The sequence below is a fragment of the Triticum urartu genome, chromosome 1A (assembly GCF_056163025.1).
Source record: "Triticum urartu cultivar PI428250 chromosome 1A, HENAU_Tu73, whole genome shotgun sequence".
Taxonomy (NCBI): domain Eukaryota; kingdom Viridiplantae; phylum Streptophyta; class Magnoliopsida; order Poales; family Poaceae; genus Triticum; species Triticum urartu.
Genome location: NC_141873.1, coordinates 481,931,206 through 481,940,713, shown reverse-complemented (window position 1 = coordinate 481,940,713; position 9,508 = coordinate 481,931,206). Strand labels below are relative to the sequence as shown.

The following is a 9,508-nucleotide window of genomic DNA, read 5'->3' as shown; positions in this document are numbered from 1 at the left end:
GGCGGAGAGCGCTGGCTCCAGCGGCCGTGGTAAATTTAGCGCGCGCACATAGCTCCAGCAGGCGCGTTAAAATGCAGCGCGTCCGCTCTCGCACAAACACTTTGGACTACAGTGCATAGGTATTTTGTTCATAGATAAAAAAGACACATAGTTCATAGCATAGATAAAAAACGATACAAAGATATTTTACATAGTTAATAGCTTAGATAGATAAAAATAACTACGGTGCAACTACATAATAATTAAACTACGGTGCAACTAGAACTACTCCGAGTCGTCCTCATCATCACCCTCGCTGGTGTTGTCCGAGGTAGAGATCCACACGTCCTCCCAACGATCATCGTCTGACGAGAAGAATGACTTCCCACCAGCGTTGACGAGATCGCACTTCGATATGGCCAGTGCCTTCCGCCGACGCCTGTCTGCTCGCTCCGCGCGGCACCTTGCCATCCTCTAAGTCCAGAAGGCGTGCTCGTTGGCGACGTCCTCCGGGTGGCGCCGGCACCACTCCGCCATGGCTCGCTCGTCCTCCTCGGCGATGAGGAGGCGGCGCTGCCGCCGACGGTGCTCCGCACGGTCCAGGTCCGTGATAAGATGAGGAGGAGGGGCGACGGCCTGCGCCTGCTCACATGTGTAGACGTCGTGGAAGTTCACTGCGCGCGAGGCCTCTCTAGGCGCCATGCCGCCGTATCGTACGCGCGGGCGGCCTCGTGTGCGGTCTCGAACGTGTCGAGGCCGAGCCGGACGTCGCCGGACCGGATCTCGGTGTAGTACGCACTGGAGGGGCGCTCGCGGGCGCCGTGGTAGCTCGAAAATGCCCGGCGGCGCGGCGTCATGGTGGCGCAGTGGCGGCGGGGCGCTAAAGCAGCGAGGTAGCAGAGGAAGCGGCGAGGAGGTAGGGGAGAGCGCGCGTGGTAGTGTGGATAGCCGTGTGGCGAGCGCCGCAATTTATAGGCGTACCAGAAGCGGTGCGCCAAATCTAGCGGGCGGCCGCCCACTCTCTCCCGCGCGCGCTAGTTTCCCACCTCCGCTGGAGCGCGCGAAAACACCCCGCGCGCGCTATAGTGCCATTTTACCATGCGCAAGCGTCTTTTGGCGCCGCTGTTGGAGATGCTCTAAGTAGATTATAAAGTGAATAGAGTCAATGTATCGAGCTTCCAGTTCAAAAAAAAAGGAGCTCCATCCGCCCGATAGTACTTAATTCACACACAAACTTCATATAGTATACATATCAACAATTACGGTTTAGCAATTTCATTAACAATAAGTGAACAATTATTTGATATCACAATTATCTCTGTCACCTTAAGGTCATAGGAAGAGGGTGTACAGTTTCCTTTATCTTGATAACGTTATTTTTCAATGGAGTACACTTGTCCTAATTTGAATTAATAAGTAAATGACATCTACATTAAATTAGAGAAAATCAAATCCCCTCAAAAGTTAGAGAAAATCAAACACATATCCCATTTACTATTAATGTTATTTGTCTGATTCTACAGATCACAATATATCAATCAATCTGTAAAATAGGAAATAGTACATAAAGTCGTGCAATGCACATGTCTGATAGTATAATTTAATAGTTAATCAAGCATACATATAACACAATTAATTCAAAAGTCATACTTAACAAAGTGCAATTACGCCTCCATTAGCACCATCCTGGCGTGGGTCACACCATTCTTTGAGGGTCAGCCTGGCCATGGATTAATCCCGACCAACCCCAAATTAAGCCTTGGTTACTCATGACCCGAAATAAAGCCCTATCCAATCTCTTCTGAACTCACCAATTTCATGGGTAAAGTTTCTTCTAGGACCCATGGATTAACATTCAAGTTTCAGAAGAGAAATTATGAAATGAAAATTTTAAGATAAATTATAAGAGAGCATAATGTTGTTAACATATCTTCCAAGACTAGCACTAAGTTAATATAATTTCCATATGAATGGAATACTATTTTATCTGCAAATCATGATAACTGTTGCACATTTTGCAAGTATGAAAACATCAATGTAAAAAGAAACGGGATAGGGAATATGTGCGACCAATTATCGATGCCTTGTATGATCCATGTAAGAAGCACTAACACCACAACAAACTTACAATCCAAGAATTGCTTAAATGTGTCAAGTGCAAAACCATCTCGATGCACTGCTAGTGGACATGTTCAGCTTGGAAGTCTTCAATTTCACAACGTATTGATTCTATAAATGGCAATATGAAACACACACGGCAACAATATGTAAGGATGCTAGTTAGGAATCAAGATTTAACTAAACCTTACAAATGTTTTTCTTATGCTTATTGCGAGATGACTTCTTCTTTTTGGCTTCTTTCTCCATCTCCATTTCCGCTCCATTGAGTTCCTCCGCTTAAGCTCAACGAGACTGTACGTTCAGAAAATATTCATCATGAAAAATTTAAACAAGGCAAATTTCAGTAGGTTTAGATGTACTCCATTACAAGGGAATTTCAGTTTAAGTAGTTCAACTTTGGAATCCACACCATACAATCTACAATCCACACCAACTTTGGAATCTTGCTTCATACATGAGCAAGGCTTTTGAAAAAATTGGAATGTCTACCAAACCATGATTTAGGTGGCCTTTGTTTGGGCTGCAGCTAGCGATTTCTAGATTCTAGACCTCCAGTATCTCAAACAAATAGATCAGATTCCTCTGTAGCTTCATAGAATCTATTATAGAAAAGGAACTGCCATGAAGGAGAATCCAGAACCAGCGATTTTGGTGATTCTCTGATTCTGCAGCTTCCCGCAAAAGAAAACGATTCGTTTTCAGCCCTTGCCCTTGTTTCTAGGCGGAATTACAGCTAAACTGACACCGCAACCCTCGGTCGATGTCAGTTTTGTCCATGGGTATGAGTATTCACGGGTACCCTAACCGAAAACAACGGGCATGGGCAAGACTTTGCAAGATTTTGTACCCATGGGTAATGGGTATCTATACTCGCAAAATATATGGGTAGGGCATGGGTATGAAATTGTGTCCATGGGTAACCCAATGGATACCCAGAAAAAAAAGTAAAGGAAAAATAACTCCTATGACATATGGGGTCAACATCCAACTCATATGGCCCAATGCTAAATCCCTTATTCCCTAAACTAGCCATAGCTCATGAATAGGCCTGCATCAACCAGTTTGCCGCTTCTCTTGCGTCCTATGCGACTCCTCAAAACGATGTAATCTCAACTCATTACCAACAGGCACTTGTCCAATTCTTGGACCAATGATCCCTTCCGCCCACTACCGCATCCACTATGTCGAGCTTCCATCAACCGCTTATTGCACTCCCTTGCTACATGAGTGCTAGATTGATCGCTCATCATCACTTTAATTTTAAACGCATTTCTTTACCTTTTTCAAAATATAAATGTTTTATATTATACCCATCGGACACCCATTGGGTATAAGATACCAGATGGGTATGGGCATGGGTGTCAATTTGCTCCCATGGGTATTAAAATGGATGGGTATAAAAAGTTTTCATGGGTATGGGTTTGGGCACAAGAGGGTTGTACCCACCCATAACCTACCCATTGCTATCCCTAGCCCTCACCCGAGCGAACGGCCCCAAACGCTCATATCTCGTGTCTCCCAAACTATTCCCCCGGTCAGCCGCCGGCACTCTCATCTGTCGTCGTTGCTCGCCCCGTCCCAAGATGGCCCGGCTTGGAGCCACACTAGTGACGACCGCCGTCTGCCTTCTCCCCTTCGTCCACGATTCGCGGGTTAGCGGCCATGTAGATTGGTGGTGTCCTAATCGTCGGCCAGATCCATACGAGGTGGTGCTCGGCGACTTAGCAGCCAGGTACGACGGTGGGGATGATGCTCTGCTGCGTAGCAGCCACATACGATGGCGGGGTACGGTGCTTGGCGGCGTCGCATTGGTGCAAGGTCGCCGTCGTCCTCGTCGCTTGCTTGGACGGAGGCGAGCAACCACTGCCGCCGAAGGCAATAACGACCACTCCCTCCGTATTCCATGCGTCAGCGTACACCAACCTGTTCAACACCCACGTATGATCCCAGACATTTGTTCGATGCATGTCATAAGTTTATGCATGCTTCATTACTGACCATTTGTTCATTGTGGCTTCTGGGTGTTGTGGACATTTCACAATACTTGTGGTTTCTCTGCAGCTTGGTAAACAAACATGCAGCTTCTGATTCTCAAAATCCACATCCACAACTGATTCTCAGAATCTAAGGCACAACTGATTTTCAAGAATCTGTAGCCCAAACAAAGGGGGCCTTATTTCCATGGATATGCTAGAATCCATGTGTACTAACACCACGCTTACCTTGAGTTCAGGCTTCAATCAACTCCATTTTCCTCTTGCACTTTTGTTTTCTTGTGTACAACAGGTTCTAAAAGATCCATCAAACAGAGCTAATGCATAATCACTAAGGAAATTTATATTCACCAGTAAAGCAAAATGAACAATATTGCTAATATGCGTTGGCGATTACCATCACATGCAAGTGCAAGATGAATGAATGGACACCCGAGTGTGCTGAATATTGATACATCTCCAACGTATTTATTATTTATGAAGTATTCATGTTGTTATATTATCATTTTTGTATGTTTTACAATCATTTTATAGCAACTTTATATCATTTTTTGGGACTAACCTATTGACCCAGTGTGCAGTGCCAGTTGCTTTTTTTGCTTGTTTTTTACATCGCAGGAAATCAATATCAAACGGAGTCCAAACACCGCGAAACTTTTTGTGGATTTTGTTGGACCAGAAGATATCCATTGGGCCACAACAGCACCTGGGGGGGGGGGGGTGCCCCGAGGGGGGCACAACCCACCAGGGCGTGCCTGGGGGCCCAGGCGTGCCCAGGTGGGTTGTGCCCACCTTAGTGGCCTCCCACACCCCTTCTTCACACTATAAATTGCCAAATATTCCAAAACCCTCAGGGGTAACCCTAGATCAGAAGTTCTGCCGCCGCAAGGCTCTATAGCCACCGAAAACCAATCTAGACCCTGTTTTGGGACTCGGCCGGAGGGGGAATCATCACCAGTGGCCAACTTCATCATCCCGGCGGCCACCACGATGATGAGGGAGTAGTCCACCCTCGGGGCTGAGGGTTTGTACCAGTAGCTATGTGTTTAATCTCTCTCTCTCTCTCTCTCTCTCTCTCTCTCTCTCTCGTGTTCTTGAGATGTCATGATCTTGATGTATCGTGGGCTTTGTTAATATAGTCGGATCGTATGGTGCTTTCCTCTCTCTATCTTGTTGTGATGAATTGAGTTTTTCCCTTTGAGATTTCGTTGTTATCGGATTGAATACTTTTATGGATTTGAGAGCACTTGATATATGTCTTGCATATGAATACTCATGGTGACAATGGGGTATCATATTGATTCACTTGATATGTGTTTTGGCATTCAACTCACGGATTCCTGCGGTGACATTGGGGTAATCTACGATTAGGGGTTGATGCACGTTCTCGCCTTTTGCTTCTTCGGTAGAAATCTTGGGGCAGTCTTTGAGGTTCTTTGTGTTAGATTGAGTATTATGAATCTGAAATTATTTGGTGTTATTTCAGTAAGAACTCTTGGATAGATCGATCGGAAAGAATAGCTTCGAGGTGGTTTCGTACCCTACAAACGATTTCTTCTGATGTTCTCCACTAGATAGGAACTTTGGAGTGATTCTTCCTTGCACCTGAGGGATGGTTATATGATCCAATTATATTAGCATTGTTGAGAGATTGCACTAGTGAAAGTATGGACTGTAGGCCTCATTTTCAGGCATTGCAATACCATTTTTCTGCCCGTTTAATATTTGCTATCTTGTTGTTTTTATTTATTCAGATTATCAAAATATATTTCTACCATCAATATTACACTTTTATCACCATCTCTTTGCCGAACTAGTGCACCTATACAATTCTCCATTGTATTGGGTGTGTTGGGGACATAAGTGATTTCTTGAATTTGATTGCAGGGTTATTTGAGAGAGACCATCTTCATACTACGCCTCCCATGGGTTGATAAACCTTAGGTCATCCACTTGAGGGAAAATTGCTACTGTCCTACAAAGCTCTGCTCTTGGAGTCCCAACACGTGTCTACAAGAATAAAGTTTCGTAGTAGACATCAAGCTCTTTTCTGCCGCTGTTGCTGGGGAGGTGAGTGCTTGAAGGTATATATTTAGATCTTGCAATTGAATCTTTTAGTTTCTTGTTTATCACTAGTTTGGTTTATAAAAATAAAAACTACAAAAAAATGGAGATTGGGTTACCTCAACTTGTTCTTTATCTTTATAATTTTTATCTTGAGAATAAGGATCCCGATAATTGTGCTCAATTGTTAGAAGAAGAAGTCAATAAAATGTTTGGCACAAAATATTTGAATGATGATCATGATTGCAATGTTGTTAGTATGAATTCTATGAATATCCAAAATACTAATGATGATTGCACTAGTCATAATAAAAATGTTTCTTATAAGCATGTAAATTTTTGTGGAGTGGAAAGACTTTGTGAAGACGTGCCTTATAGGGAAGATAGCTTTTGCAAGACGCATAAACATGATAGAACCAATTCTTTGCTCAAAATGATAGATGGATTTGCTACAAAATTATGTTCTCTTTGTCCTATTACTTGTGAACTTTGCAATAAGGTTGGTCATCTTAATTTCCAATGCAAACTTTTTCATGATCGAATCATGGCCAAATATTGTAATAATTTGATCACCCTTGAACTTTATAATGATCTTTGTCTATTTTTGGGGAGTGAAGAATTGACACATAAAAATAGTTGGTTTGAAGTATTCATTCTCGCGGATGATATTGAAACTAATCTAGAAAATATCTATATGTTTTGCATGGCAAATTGCAATGAGAATTCTTATATTGCCAACTATAGAAAGATGGGGAAACCAATAGAATATAAAAGGAATACTGATGAAAGGGTAAAGATTTCTTCTTTCCCTCCTATTGTCTCTCATGATGAAATAGGTGACGAGGAGGAGCTCTCTATTCAACCTGTCTCATCAATAAGAAGCTCGAAGAAATTAATTAAACCCACACCTGATGTGGTGAAGAAGAAAAGAAGAAAGAAAAGAGGTAAAAAGGTATCCCTCCCAAATAATGTTGCTCCTATTATTGTTGTGCCTCATGAAAATGAATCAAAAATAATTGTAGAAGACGATGCACTTGATGATGATATTGCTTCTTTGTCTTATGGCACAATGTCCGAGAGCATTGTTGATGATGATTTTGTTATGCCTATTGCTTATTGTGATGATTATGATTGAGAAGATAATGGTACTTCTTATAATCTTGGAAATATTTTTGGCACCAACTTGGGAAACCATGATGATAGCAATTTTTATACCGTTGGTGCTATTCATACAATTAATGATGAGAGTGATTATGCTTATGATATGCGCAGCCACAAGCTTGGGGATTCTATGTTTGATGAGAATGACATGTTTGAGAATTTATTTGCTGTAATTAATGTTTGTCCCAAGTTTGGGGATGCTATGTTTAATGAAGATGATCTTTTTAGTCTCCCTACTTTGAACGATCAAATTTGCTATGATGATTGCATGCCCCCTATCAATCATGAGAACAAAGGTGCTACTTATGATGATTATTGTGATGGTACTTATGTTATACAAAGTAGTGATAATTATTATCATAATTTTGAATATCCTTTTACTGAACATTACTCTTTTAATGTAGAAACAATTTTTAGTATTCGAGTTTCATATGATACTCTCACTATTGTGAATGAGAATAAAATTACTTATATGGAGAGTAATAATTTTCTATGCTTTTGGATCATGAAAAGAATGCTTTATGTGATGGTTATGTTGATGAATCTATTCATGATGCTATTGAAAATTATTACGCGAGAGTAACTTATGATTCATGATGCTCTTGTCATGTTTCAATCTTATCTTTTATGAGAGCATCATTGAACTCACCATGCCTAGCTTAAAAGGCATTAAAGAAAAGCGCTTGTTGGGAGATGATACGTGTCCAACGTATCTATAATTTTTGATTGCTCCAAGCTATATTATCTACTGTTTTGGACATTATTGGGCTTTCCTATCCACTTTTATATTATTTTTGGGACTAGCCTATTAATCGGAGGCCCAGCCTAGAATTGCCGTTTTTGCCTGTTTTAGGGTTTCGAAGAAAAGGAATATCAAACGGAGTCCAAATAGAATGAAACCTTCAGGAACGTGATTTTCTCAATGAACAAGACCCGGGAGACTTGGACCCTACGTCAAGACACAAAAGAGGAGGCCACAAGGTAGGGGGCGTACTTACCCCCCAGGCGCGCCCTCCACCCTCGTGGGCCCCCTGTTGCTCCACCGATGTACTCCTTCCTCCTATATATACCTACATACCCCCAAACGATCAGATACGGAGCCAAAAACCTAATTCCACCGCCACAACTTTCTGTATCCACGAGATCCCATCTTGGGGCCTGTTCCGGAGCTCCACCGGAGGGGGCATCGATCACGGAGGGCTTCTACATCAACACCATAGTCCCTCTGATGAAGTGTGAGTAGTTCACCTCAGACCTACGGGTCCATAGTTATTAGCTAGATGGCTTCTTCTCTCTTTTTGGATCTCAATACAATGTTCTCCCCCTCTCTTGTGGAGAACTATTCGATGTAATCTTCTTTTTGCGGTGTGTTTGTTGAGATCGATGAATTGTGGGTTTATGATCAAGTTTATCTATGAACAATATTTGAATCTCCTCTGAATTCCTTTATGTATGATTGGTTATCTTTGCAAGTCTCTTCGAATTATCGGTTTGGTTTGGCCTACTAGATTGATCTTTCTTGCAATGGGAGAAGTGCTTAGCTTTGGGTTCAATCTTGCGGTGTCCTTTCCCAGTGACAGTAGGGGCAGCAAGGCATGTTTTGTATTGTTGCCATCGAGGATAACAAGATGGGGTTTTCATCATATTGCATGAGTCTATCCCTCTACATCATGTCATCTTGCTTAAGGCGATACTCTGTTTTTAACTTAATACTCTAGATGCATGCTGGATAGCAGGCGATGAGTGGAGTAATAGTAGTAGATGCAGGCAGGAATCTGTCTACTTGTCTCGGACGTGATGCCTATATACATGATCATACCTAGATATTCTCATAACTATGCTCAATTCTGTCAATTGCTCAACAGTAATTTGTTCACCCACCGTAGAATACTTATACTCTCGAGAGAAGCCACTAGTGAAACCTATGGCCCCCGGGTCTATCTTTATCATATTAATCTCCTACTACTTAGTTATTTGCTTTTTTACTTTGCCTTTATTTTACTTTGCATCTTTATCACAAAAATACCAAAAATATTATCTTATCATATCTATCAGATCTCACTCTCGTAAGTGGCCGTGTAGGGATTGGCAACCCCTATCCGTGTTGGTTGCGAGGATTTATTTGTTTTGTGCAGGTACGAGGGACTCGCGCGTAGCCTCCTACTGGATTGATACCTTGGTTCTCAAAA

At 42.2% G+C, this 9,508-nt stretch overlaps 1 pseudogene; it reads right to left on the bottom strand.

The window, feature by feature from the left end:
- Positions 1-264: 264 nt before the first annotated feature.
- On the bottom strand, positions 265-836 carry LOC147991810 (uncharacterized; annotated as a pseudogene).
- Positions 837-9,508: the final 8,672 nt, after the last annotated feature.